General features: G+C 45.4%; 1 pseudogene; it reads left to right on the top strand.

Moving 5' to 3' along the window:
* Nucleotides 1–3,037: 3,037 nt before the first annotated feature.
* Nucleotides 3,038–13,263, top strand: part of LOC147100894 (tumor necrosis factor receptor superfamily member 5-like) — a 51,273-nt pseudogene continuing 41,047 nt past the window's right edge.

Consider the following 13,263-nt stretch of genomic DNA (forward strand, 5'->3'; position numbering starts at 1 on the left):
ACACCAAGTTTGCGAACAGTGTGGTTCAGCCTCAGACAGAAGTTAGGGAGAGGGATGGAATCGGTGGCTAGGGAACAGTTTGTGATGTACAAGGCACTCCATTTACAGAAAGATTATATGTACATTTACATTAAGCATTTTCTAAGACTTATAGTCCAAAGGGTTTTACACTGATTCCAACCCCTCGCTGTACAATGGCTGGGCAGCTTTAAACTGTGGCCTTTCCCCATCGTACCTTTGCGGCGGCTGCACGCTTCGGCGCATCCCTCAGCACGTAGTCCTGGACCTTGAAATGTGCCAGTCTGCAACACTCGGTCGTGGACAACTCCTTACTCTGGAAGACCAGCAAGTTTCGGGCAGACCAAAGGGCATCTTTCACCGAGTTGATGATCTTCCAGCAGCAGTTGATGTTTGTCTCGGTGTGCGTCCCTGGGAACAGTCCGTAGAGCACAGAGTCCTGTGTTACGGAGCTGCTCGGGATGAACCACGACAAAGACCACTGCATTTTTTCCAGACTTTCTTTGCAAACGCACATTCCAGCAGGAGATGGATGATGGTCTCGTCCCCATCACAGCCACTTCAAGGACAGTGTGCGGTGGCACTGAGATGCCGGGTGTGCATTAAGGATCTGACGGGGAGGGCCTTTCTTACCACCAGCCAAGTTGGTGCTTGTTTGAAAGTTCTGGTGATGCGGTATTCCGCCAAATGACTTCGACAGTCTGCTCAGGGAACCATCTGACAGGATCCACCATCTCCTTTTTCCATAGGGCCTCGAGGACGTTACGTGCTGACCACTGCTTTATGTCCTTGTGGTCAAAGGTGTTTCCCTGTACAAACTTTTCTATCAAGGACAGGTGGTCCAGCACGGTCCAACTTAATGGAGCATTCCACGGCAGCGTGGCCAGACCCATCCTTCGCAACACCGGGGACAGGTAGAACCTCAGCACGTAGTGACACTGGGTGTTTGCGTACCGAGGGCCTGTGCACAGATTGATGCAGCCGCACACAAAGGTGGCCATCAGGATGAGGGAAACGTTGGGTACGTTTTTCCCCCTTTTGTCCGGAGGATTGTACGTCATGTCCCTGCGGACATGGTCCATTTTTGACCCCAGACAAAGTGGAAGGCGGCTCGGGTGACTGTCCTGGCGCAGGCCGTGGTTTGGGCCACACCTGCGCCACATACAGCAACACCGAGAGCACCTCGCACCTAATGACCAGGTTCTTGCCCACACTTGTTATGGAGCGCTGCTGCCATGGTCCCAGTTTTTGCTTGACCTTGGCGATACGCTCCTCCCAGTATTTGGTGCACAGCCTGGCCACTCCGAACCACATTCCCAGCACCTTTAGTTAAATGATCGGATAATCTGTTATTGGAGGTGTTGGCCAGGTCAGTGGGATAGCCCCCCTGTTCTTCTTCCAATAGTGTCATGGGATCTTTTACGTCCATCTCAAAGGGCAGGTGGGGCCTCAGTTTAATGTCTCATTCAAAAGATGGCACTTTTGGACCCTTAGTACTCCACTGAAGTGTCAGCCTAGATTATATGATCAAATCCATACCAACAAATTTAATTAGTTAAAACAAAAATAATCCAAAATACTATACATAGTCTATATCAAGTCATTATTTAAATGTAAAAGGATTGAAAGTATCAATACCCATGAAGCAAATGATGGATAAATCACTTTTGCGAGTCTTTGGGCAGATTTGCTCCAAATACAGCAAGACCTTGTTATCTCAAGTGAAAAGTTAAGAGTTCAAAAACACGAGTGTGACGTCTTCATAAAACAGGACCATCTTCAGCTGCAACCCGACTCCACTAGATCATGCACATATTAGCCCTTCCTTTGAATGGGAATTGACGTGGAGAATCACAGGGAAACTCATATTCTGGGTACAGGTCTTGAAATCACAAAATAGCACTGAAAACAAGAGAAACAAGTGGGGTGAAATTGGACATTGTCAGTAGCACGGAATGCACTCAGTGAATCGGAAGCCTGTTTTACACAACGTTCGATTTTCTTTTCCACACTATCTCAGAGCATATGCAATGGGGTTAAGAATGAATAAGAAGGGGAAAATCAGTCTAAAATAGTAAGCTCTTAATTAGTGCCAACATTACTTGAACCTACGTAGCTCAACATAAATGTGGCATTCATTCAAGTGCAAATGTTGTGGATAGAAATGAACGTATTAGTGCCAATATCATTATTTTTTCCCCCAAAAGAAACTTTATTCATAAAAAATGCAAAAAATATATACAAATACACTCCGAACATTGTGTACAGGTCAGAGGTACTTCAGGCACTCTGGGTGCATTATTTCAAGTAGGGACATTAAGTTATTGAACCTCTGATGCGCCATCAATTACTCAAAAGACTGAGGTTAAGCGAGTAACAACCAGGCTTTTATTAACTAAAGAATGAAGGTCTAGTCTCGAGTGGTCGACCCGTCCAGAATACTAAGGGACTGGGAGGTCGTCACTTATATACCTGGAATAGTGGGAGGAGTCAGCCGAGGCATGTCCAGACCTGTACCTAGTGGAATACACATACACATATAGACAGGTATAACAGTGGTTTACCACAACTTCCAAAAGGTTACATTTACATTGAGGTCCACAGTGTTTGGTACTGGTACATTCTTTTTTTTAAATACATCATGCCATTTCCAAGTTAAGTTTCATTTGAGGTACATAGTTTGTAAATATTCAGACCAAGACAATTTTACATGAGATCCAGCTTCTCAATGCAGAATGACAGGAGGGCCCCAAATTGTGGCCAGTCCCCATTGAGCCTTTGTGGCAGTCACACCAAGCTTTACTGTGTCCTTCAGCACATCGTCCTGGACCATGGAATGTGCCAGTCGGCAAGTCTCGGTCAGACAGCTCCTTGCTCTGGAAGACCAGCAAGTTTCTCACAGACCAAAGGCTATCTTTCGCCGAGTTAATCACCTTCCAGCAGCAGTTAATATTTGTCTTCATGGACATCCCTGGAAACAGTCCGTAAAGCAGAGTCTTACATTACAAAGCACCTCAAGATGAACCTCGACAAAACCACTGCATCACTTTCCAGACCTTCTTTGCAAACACAGATTCCAGAAGGAGGTGGGTGACGGTTTCTTCCCCAGCACAGCTGTTTTAAGGACAGAGTGCAGTGGCGCTGAGACTCTGGGCTTACATAAAGGATTGGACGTAGAAGGGACCTTCTCACCACCCGCCAAGCCACGTCATGATGCTTGTTCGAAAGTTCTGACGATGAGGTGTTCTGACAAATGCCTTTGACAGTCTGCTGAGGAGCCCTCCTGACAGGATCCATCATCTCCTTTTCCCGCAGGGCCTCGAGGACGTTTCGTACAGACCACTGTCTGATGAACTTGTGGTCAGTGGTGTTTTGTCGCATAAACATTTCTACGAGGGGCAGGTGGTACAGCATGCTCCGACTGAATGACCTCCAGATTGTACTGCTCCAGTGCTCTCCATGCTGGCCTTTCATCCTCCACAAACTCTTAACTTTTCCAAAACTCTACCACATATATCCTGTACCATACCAAGTCCTTTCTCGCTCATCACCCCGTCCTTGCTGACCTATACTGGCTCCTATTCTCCAACACATTAAATTCAAAATCCTTGCACTTAAATACAAATTCCTCTATCTGCAGAACCTCCACCTAAACACAATAAGAATTTTAAATTTGACACAGTGAACTGGAAGGAAATTCAGAATGGCAAGAAAGGGTGTGACGGGCGAGCAAGACTTCAGTTACATTGATAGACTGGAGAAGCTGGGGTTGTTCTCCTTAGAGTAGAGAAGATTGAGAGGAGATTTGATAGAGGTGTTCAAAATCATGAGGGGCCTGGACAGAGTAGATAGAGAGAAACTGTTCCCATTGGTGGAAGGGTCGAGAACCAGAGGGCACAGATTTAAGGTGATTGGCAGAAGAACCAAAGGTGACGTAAGAAAAATCTTTTTTACGCAGCGAGTGGTTAGGATCTGGAATGCACTGCCTGAAAGGGTGGTGGAGGCAGACTCAATCGTGGCTTTCAAAAGGGAGTTGGATAAGTATCTGAAGGAAAGAAATTTGCAGGGCTGTGGGGAAACGGCGGGGGAGTGGGACTAGCTGAAGTGCTCTTGCAGAGAGCCGGCACGGGCTCGACGGGCCGAATGGCCTTCTATCTATTCTATGATATATGACCTGGCAGCAGAGTTTTGGATGAGCTGGTTTATGGAGGGTGGAGGATGAAGGCCAGCAAAGAGAGCGTTGGAGAACTTCAGTCTGGAAGTGACAAACATATGAATTAGGGTTTCAGCAGCAAGTGGGTTGAGGTGAGCAATGTTATGGAGATGGAAGCGATGGAGAGGATATGAAATTCGAAGCTCAGCTGAGGGTCAAAGGGGACAGAGAAGTTGTGAAAGGTCTGGTTCGGCTTGGGACAGTGGCAAGGATGGGGATGAAGTTCGTGACAAGTACAAATGCTATGGTTTTGGTGTTTACAAAGTAACAACTCATCCAAAACTGGATGTTGGGCAAGCTGTCTGACAGCAAGAGGTTGGAGAGGGGTCAAAAGAGGTAGTAAAGAGATACAAGTGGGCGTCATTAGCGTATTTGTGGAAGCTGATCGTCCGTCTGTGGATAATGTTGATACGAGGCATCATGTAGATGAGGAAGAAAGAGTTAAGGATAGTTGCTTGGGGAGGGGGGAATCTCTGGATGTGACAAAGTGTGGGGGTGAAAAGAGAAACCATTGCGAGAGATGCTCGGGCTATGAATGAGACCAAACAAGGGCAGTCGCATGGAGCTAAACAACAGAGGAGATGGTTGAGTTTTGTGTGATCAACTGTGTTAAAGGTGGCTGAGAGATCAAAGAAGACAATGAGGGAGAATGCACCATGGTCAGTCACAGAGAATGTTGATTGTGGCTTTGGTTAGGGCCGTTTTGGTGCTGTGGGAGGTGACAACAAAAACAGTGAGATAGGTGATAACCAAAATGAGCAAGTGTCAGCTGTGGCTCAGTGGGTAACACGCTCACCTCCGAGTCAAAAAGTTGTTGGTTCAAGTCCCACTCCAGAGACCGGAGTACAAAAATCTGGCACTCCAGCGCAGTGCTGAGGGAGCGCTGTACTGTCAGAGGTGCCGTCTTTCGGCTGAGATGTTAAACCGAGGCCCCATCTGCTCTCTCAGATGAACGTAAAAGATCCCACGGCACTATTTCGAAAAAGAGCAAACGAGTTTTCCCTGGTGTCCTGGCCTATATTTATCCCTCAAGCAACATAACAAAAAATTGGTCATTATCAAATTGCTGTTTGTGGGAAATTGGCTGCTGTGTTTCCTACATTTCACTTCAAAAAAAGTACTTCATTGGCTGTAAAGTGCTTTGGAACGTCTGGTGGTTGTGAAAGGTGCTATATAAATGCAAGTCTTTCTTTCCTTCCGAAAAAAGATATAATGAAAATGGTCAAAAGACGCGAGAGACAGTCAGAGAACAAGCACTATATTTGCATTTCTGTTGCTGAATTACCCCACATGTTAAACACAGCAGGAGGACGAAATCCAAATCTACAGAGCGCTGCTTCCATAGAAACATAGAAGATAGGGGCAGGTGTAGGCCATTCGGCCCTTCGAGCCTGCTCCGCCATTCAATGAGATCATGGCTGATCATCCAAATTCAGTACCCTGTCCCTGCCTTCTCCCCATATCCCTTGATCCCTTTAGCTTTAAGAAATATATCTAACTCCTTCTTGAATATATTTAATGAATTGGCCTCAACTGCCCTGTGTGGTAGAGAATTCCACAGGTTCACCACTCTCTGGGTGAAGAAATTCCTCCTCATCTCAGTCCTAAATGGCTTACCCATTATCCTTAGACTGTGACCCCTGGTTCTGGACTCCCCGACCATCAGAAACATCCTTCCTGCATCTAGTCTGTCCAGGCCTGACAGAATTTTATAGGTTTCGATGAGATCCCCTCTCAATCTTCTAAACTCCAGTGAGTATAAGCCCAACCGACACAATCTCTCCTCACACGTCATTCCTGCCATCCCAGGTATCAGCCTGGTGAATCTTCGCTGCACTCCTTCCATGGCAAGAACGTCCTTCCTCAGGTAAGGCGACCAAAACTGCACACAATACTCAAGGTGCGGTCTCACCAAGGCCCTGTACAACTGTAGCAAGACATCCTTGTTCCTGTACTCGAACCCTCTTGCTACGAAGGCCAACATACCATTTGCCTTCTTAACCGCCTGCTGCACCTGCATGCTTACCTTCAGCAACTGGTGCACAAGAACACCCAGGTCTCTTTGCACTTCCCCTTCTCCCAATCTATTGCCATTCAGATAATAATCTGCCTTCCTGTTTTTGCCACCAAAGTGGGTAACCTCACATTTATCCACATTATAGTGCATTTGCCATGTTTCTGCCCAATCACCCAACCTGTCCAAATCGTACATAAATTCCCCTCTGTTGCACTGCAAAGTGCGGGTTAAAAAGACTTGCATTTATATAGCGCCTTTCACGACCACCAGACGTCTCAAAGCGCTTTACAATAAATTAGGTATTTTTGAAGTGGAGTCATTGTTGTAATGGAGGAAGCGCGGCAGCCAATTTATGCTCAACAAGCTCCCACAAACAGCAGTGATAATGAGCAGATAATCTGTTTTTAGTGATGTTGGTTGAGGGATAAATATTGGCCCCAGGACACCGGGGAGAACTCCCCTGCTCTTCTGCAAAATAGTGCCATGGAATCTTTTACGTCCACCTGAGAGAGCAACGGGGCCTCGGTTTAACATCTCATCCGAAAGACAACATCTCCGACCATGCAGCACTCCCTCAGCACTGCACTGGAGTGTCAGCCAACTTTTCACAGAAGGGGCATGGAAAATAAGGAGAAGCTGGAAAACCAAGCGCCAGGATTCGGCCACCATTGCCTCCCGAGAGGCCGGGCTGCCGGCCTGGGCTGAGCCGCGGCTCCGGCCTAATACCCGCATCATAATCGGCGCTCAATGTCCGCTCGGGCCATGAGCGGCTTCTGACGTATTTTCCCGTTGTTCCGCGCCGGTGGGCCTGAGGCGCGGGGCCCGCCCGCTCACTCACCCCGCTCTCGCTCTGGCCCCGGGGCAGCGGCTGTCCGAGCTCGCACTTCAACTCCGCTCCGGAAGAATGGCCTCTCCGGTGAGTGAGCGGCTCGCTGCGAGGGTGGCGCCAACCAATTCCCTCCCGCTCCCCGAAAGGCTCGGTTGGCAGCTTCTTCCCCGCCAAATCTATCCCGAGGGCCGCGAAATGGCGACCAGGCTCAGGGGTCAGGTCCGCCCGCTGCCATTCCTCTGGCGGAGTGAGTGACAACGCCCCCTGTCGGCTGGGCCACACTCTGACTGTAAAAATAACAAGACATATTTCACAAGGATGCACACTAGGAGGTGACAGCTTATTCTAGTATATTCCCCTCTGGGTCAGTAGCAGGTTTGGCAATTCTGGTGTCAGCTGTGGCTCAGTGGGTAGCACTCTCTCGCCTCTGAGTCAGAAAGCTGTGGGTTCAAGTCCCACCAAAATCCAGACTGACACTCCAGTGCAGTACTGAGGGAGTGCTGCACTGTCGGAGATGCCGTCTTTCAGATGAGACATTAACCCGAGGCCCCGTCCGCTCTCTTAGGTGGATGTAAAAGAGCCCACGGGCACTATCTCGAAGAAGAGCAGGGGAGTTATCCCCGGTGTCCTGGCCAATATTTATTCCTCAATCAACATCACTAAAAGACAGATTATCTGCTCATTATCACATTTCTGTTTGTGGGAGCTTACTGTGTGCAAAATGGCATCCGCATTTCCTACCTTACAACAGTGACTGCACTTCAGAAGTACTTCGTTGGCTGTAAAGTGCTTTGGGACGTCCTGTGGTCATGAAAGCGCTATATAAATGTAAGTCTGGCTGTAGGTCATGGAGTCATAACGGCACAGAAGAAGGTCATTCGGCCCATCGAGTCCGTGCCAGCTCTCTGTAGAGCAACCTAGTCAGTCCTGAAGGCTGATCATCCCTAAACCTCTCCACCTTTCCTCCTTTAGGACACTCCTTAAAACTTACCTCTTTGACCAGGCTTTTGGTCATCTGTCCTAATGTCACATCCTCCGGCTCGGTGTCAATTTGTTTTGACTGATTACGCTCCTGTGAAGCGCCACGGGACGTTTTACTACGTTAAAGGCACTATATAAATGCAAGTTGTTGTCTGGTCACATGACACAGCTTCTACTGGGATTTACAATCTGGTCCGAGGCCTCATCTCTGCAGTTGATGTGTCAATGTAGTGCACTGGCGTGTCAGGCTAGATTACACGCTCAAGTGGGACTTAAATGGTTTTAAAGAAAACAGTTAAAGTTATTTGAAATGCTACTTTTTTTGTTTCGGAACCTAAAGAAATCATTCTGGTGATTTCCTTTGGAGTGAATAAGATGAAGTTTTACTTTTTATTGGTGAGTGCTGGGGAATATGTCAAACTGCTTGAGTCTAAACTTAAAGCAGCAAATTGTATATACTGTTATTTAATTTATAATTAATACAAGTGTTCTTTTAAGTATTTTATTTTCTCTTTAACTTTGGAATTCAAATTTTCACCTGTTATCTTTACTTCACTTTTTAAATTAACATTTGAGTTCAAAAATCAATGGATTTTTTTAACTTTTGATATTTTTTAACCAGGTTAATGGGGTGAAGGGCAGGGTGGGGTTTCCAATGGCTCAGCACGTTTATCCAGTAAGTACTTGAGCCATGGAGGCCGGATATATCCCAGATTCAATCGGTCATCTATGTTGAGTTACTTGGTCGCAGCAATGTATCTGATACTTATCAGTACAGACATCTCAGCTGTACCCAGCTGTCTGCATTTCCTTAACCGGGTGTTGTAAGTAGGGTACCACCAACATTTGAGCCTTTGTAGAAATATAACCAGCCCCTTAGAACTGACAAGCAGGTATCCTTAATCATTAAGTCTCTATTAGTTTCCTTTCTGTTTGTTTGCTTTTTCCTTTTAGTACTGACTACATTGCACAAATTTCAATTTCCTCCTAATCACATTCCACAAAGAAAATTCTACTCGGTCCCATTCTAGGGAAAAAGAATTCTCTGCAATACAGCCACCAGAACCGTTCCTCGCTGTACACCCCCCAAATTAAAATTTGGAACATAACAAACTTAAAAAAATTATCAATATCATAAACTTGTCCATAAACCTGATTTTCCCACAAATAGCATCTTGCCGGACTTTGGAACATTCTGGAGTTAGTCTCCAATGTCTTAGATGAGAATTCCCAAGAGCCAGTCTGCATTCAGGCATCTAACGTGCATAGGAATGAGCGTCTTTCTTTATATAATAAACAACGGGCAAATATGTGCATGTGTAGGAGTCCATCTCTGATGAACAAACTGCTGACTTTTATTGATTTGAGCAGTATTGCAGCCTGGCAGGTAGGGAGGGAAGAAAGAGATGAATCCTGTGGGAGTGGGGGAGGCAGAAAGAGAAAGAGAGAGTATCCTAGGAGGGTATGGGAAAGAAAAAGTTTTTCAAGAGAAGACAGTTGGAGAAATCCCCTTTTTGGGGAGCAGAGGAAGAGAAACCCTCTTTCGGAATCCGGGGGAGGGGGACCGGGGGGGGCAAAGAGATAAACAAACAATTGGTTGGAGTGGGTTCCGACAGAGAGAGATCCTGCTGGGGGAGTAAAAGAGAGAGAGAGAGAGACCCTGTTGGCGGTTAAGAAGCGAGAGGGAGAGATACCCTGTTGTAGGTGTGGAGAGAGAGAACCTTGTTGTTTGAGCTGGAGGGAGAGAGATTCTGTTGTGGGGAGGTGGGCCATCTCTGGCTGTGCTGGGAATGGGAGGGACAATTGATGTAAGGTCACTCGTTATAAAACAGTACATCCTCTGACTCGTGTGGGCAACGTGTCAGAGAAATTACTATTAGTAATTTAAAAGGGAAATAAAAAACAACAGTGATATAAATCAGATGCATAACTTGACGTATCCGTATTTTTTCAAAACAAAAGGTTCGGTTGTGCGGCTAAATCCTTTTTCAGTAAACCGCAGAAGACTCATATATTTTTATTCCCCACAATAAAATCAAAGCCGTTATTTCATTTTATTATATATGTACAGTCATAGAAGTGAACATCCTGAATGGACTGAGAACTTGCAACACTTTGTTTCAAGTCGGGTTTGGAAAGTTGATTTATTTGAAAGTTTCCGGAAAGTAGACCAGCAAGTAGAAAGCTGCTCGCTTCACATGTGAAGAAAGCTCCTTATATCAGAACTATGGATGAAAACTGTTTCTAAACATGTTGTTACAATTCAGGCTTTTACTCAGCACTTGCTGTCAAGTTCTTAGCTACATAATGATTTCCATAAGCATCTTGAGTTCCTTATAAACCAAAACCTCCATTGCATTCTTGCCTTCTACATGATTGTGTTCCAAGGTTTAGAGATTAATCCCAAAACACTGGAGAATATGCTTACCATGTTTTCCAGTCATTTGAAACAGGCAGAAATAATTTGTCATTGGAACAACGAGTACAGGCTAAAACTGCATGGCCAGATTTATTTTCAAATGGAAGAATACATTGAAATAATACACAGAAACAAGAAGACATTAAAAGTAGAATAACCACACTGAAGCAATATATAAAGTGTTTCGACACAAGAAAAGAGGAAGTTAAGCAACTTCTGAGTAAGTCTCTGATGAGTTACATGAAAAATGATTCCTTTTAGAATCCCTTTTAGCCCCCATGTGTGGCTGCAGCAAAGAACAGGGAACTGAAGACAACAAGGAAGAGTTGGGGTTTTAAAAGTATCTTTTCTATCAATGAAAAAAGCAGACCCTTTGAAGATTATCCTTAGAAAACATATATCATAGCAAACCACATGTTAATTATCCAGGAAATGAGTGTAATTTTGGGGATGTGTGCACCTTCCCAGAATAAAGGCACCTCATCACAACCTCAGCACATCCTAAAGCGCTTTGCTTTCTGAGATAATTTTTGAAGTTGTTGTGTCGGCCAATTTGCACACACCAATGTCCTCAAAAAACACCAAAAAAGATAAATGACCAATTAATCTTTTTCTGGAGGTGTTGGCTGAAGAGAAGAATATTGGCTAAGACATGAGGAGAACTCACTGCTGTTTTTTGAATAGTGACGTAGACCTTTTACGTCGCACCGACCAGGCAGACTGGGTCTCGGTTTAACGTCTCGTCCAAAGCAATCAAAGATGAAATTACATTTTGAGACAGCCATCACCAAGGGGAATTCACATAGAAAAACAATATGGAGGACCCGATGGATACAAATAATGGACTGTATTTGGCAAAGCTCAATATGCATCACAACAACACACACACTTCATAGATACACCATTTGCTGCCCTCAATTTTCAATTTTGGTGAGGCAGGACAGCTTCCCTTTTAATCCTAGTCATTTTAAAGACTTAGGGGGAGAAATTCGGTATCGCCCCGTTTGGGGCGCAATTATCGGCCGGGCCCAAAGTTTAGCGCCTGGTGCTAATTATCGCCTCCAACTGCAAACTTGGCTTCTATCGCTCCTGGAGGTGATTGGAGCACTAAATCAGGCACTACACACCTGTCTTAAGGCGCTAATGCCGAGGAGCGAGGCAATACCTCAGAGCGCTGGCGAAGCTCATGTGATGTCAGTCAGCAATGGAACACAGACACACTGGCACCGGCCAGTTCTTAAAGGGGAGGGTCGATCTTGCTCTCCATCCACACCCTGCTCATTGCAGCCTTGAATCTCGGCCTGGAGAGACCTGTACGTCAAATCTGCTGGAAAGAACAATGGAGAGGCCCAGGGAAAGAGCTCAGAGTGCAGCCCCCATAGTCTCTTCTAAATCGATACAAGGAAGGTCAAATCAAAATGAACCTGCAAAGTGCTGCTCAGTACCCAAAACTCCTTCACACAGTGTTGAATCTCTCCAGAAGTCTCTCTCTCTCTCTCAGAATGCCTGGTGCAAAAATGTCGCCGACAAAAAAAGGCAGGAAGCGGTCGCCTTTAAATAGCGCTCCCCCAGTCCCTTTCCAACTGCAAAACGTTCCCCTCAACCTGTCGTTGCTAGCGGCAGGCGGAAAGGCAGGGGGCGCCACTTAATATCCGGTCCGGGGTGCTACCGGGGCGTTGCACGCTCGACTGACATCACGATCTGCCGGCGCAGGAGATCATGGCGGTAGTGTTTAGCGCCGCCGCAAAATGTCTGGTCAATTTCGCGAGCAGCGCAAACATCGCCTCGCCCAGGCGCTAGTTGCTTTGCGACCCATTAACGGGAGGCAGAAATTTCCCTATTCACATTTCAAATCTTTTCTGTATATCGTTTCTGTTTAGCTGCAATGCAACAGAATAAAGTTCTCAAATAACAACAACAAATGCTGGAAACACTCAGCAGGCCAGACAGCTCTGACAAGGTATTTACGGACTTGCTACAATCTGTATCAAAATACATTTTCATGCCACATAATAATTACCATCTCAGACATCTCATCTTTAAAAAAAGACATTTGCCATTATGAGGTGCAAACATTCAGTTTACTTTTCCACATAAGGGCTTTCTTGTAAGTACTAAGTTCAAACGCAGTTTAGTACTGTAATATTTGAACTCTAACTTTATTGATTCAAATATAGTATTTTAAATAAATAATATTTTTAATTAACCTTATATATGGCAGTTACAATTTGTTCTAAAAATAAGCAGGAAGAGTTGCATACTGTCTACAAACACATGTCAGATAAGAACATAAGAAATAGGATACGTGATGATACGTGAAATGATAGCTAAAACTTAGGGGATAAAATTGATTTTTTTAAAAAGTTGATGACAATCAGGAAGATGGCAGGATTGAACCCTTGGCTGTACTGATGTCGCTGATCTTGGTTGGGGGTGGCAGTAGAGGCGCTATAATAATCTTAGCATTCCTGGGTCAGGGAGGGGAAATTCCTTCAGTCTTTCCGTTCCCGATCATTATCCAGTTACCCCTGAAGAAAGTGCACATCGAGTGTGCACATCGAGTATACATGGATATTGAGTGAGGACAGGAAACATAGAAACATAGAAGATAGGAGCAGGAGTAGGCCATTCGGCCCCTCGAGCCTGTTCCGCCATTCAATGAGATCATGGCTGATCATCCAAATTCAGTACCCTGTCCCTGCCTTCTCCCCATATCCCTTGATCCCTTTAGCCTTAAGAAATATATCTAACTCCTTCTTGAATATATTTAATGAATTGGCCTCAAC

Source organism: Somniosus microcephalus, chromosome 25 (assembly GCF_052327205.1).
Source record: "Somniosus microcephalus isolate GS21.2 chromosome 25, FLI_Smic_1.0, whole genome shotgun sequence".
NCBI classification, from domain to species: domain Eukaryota; kingdom Metazoa; phylum Chordata; class Chondrichthyes; order Squaliformes; family Somniosidae; genus Somniosus; species Somniosus microcephalus.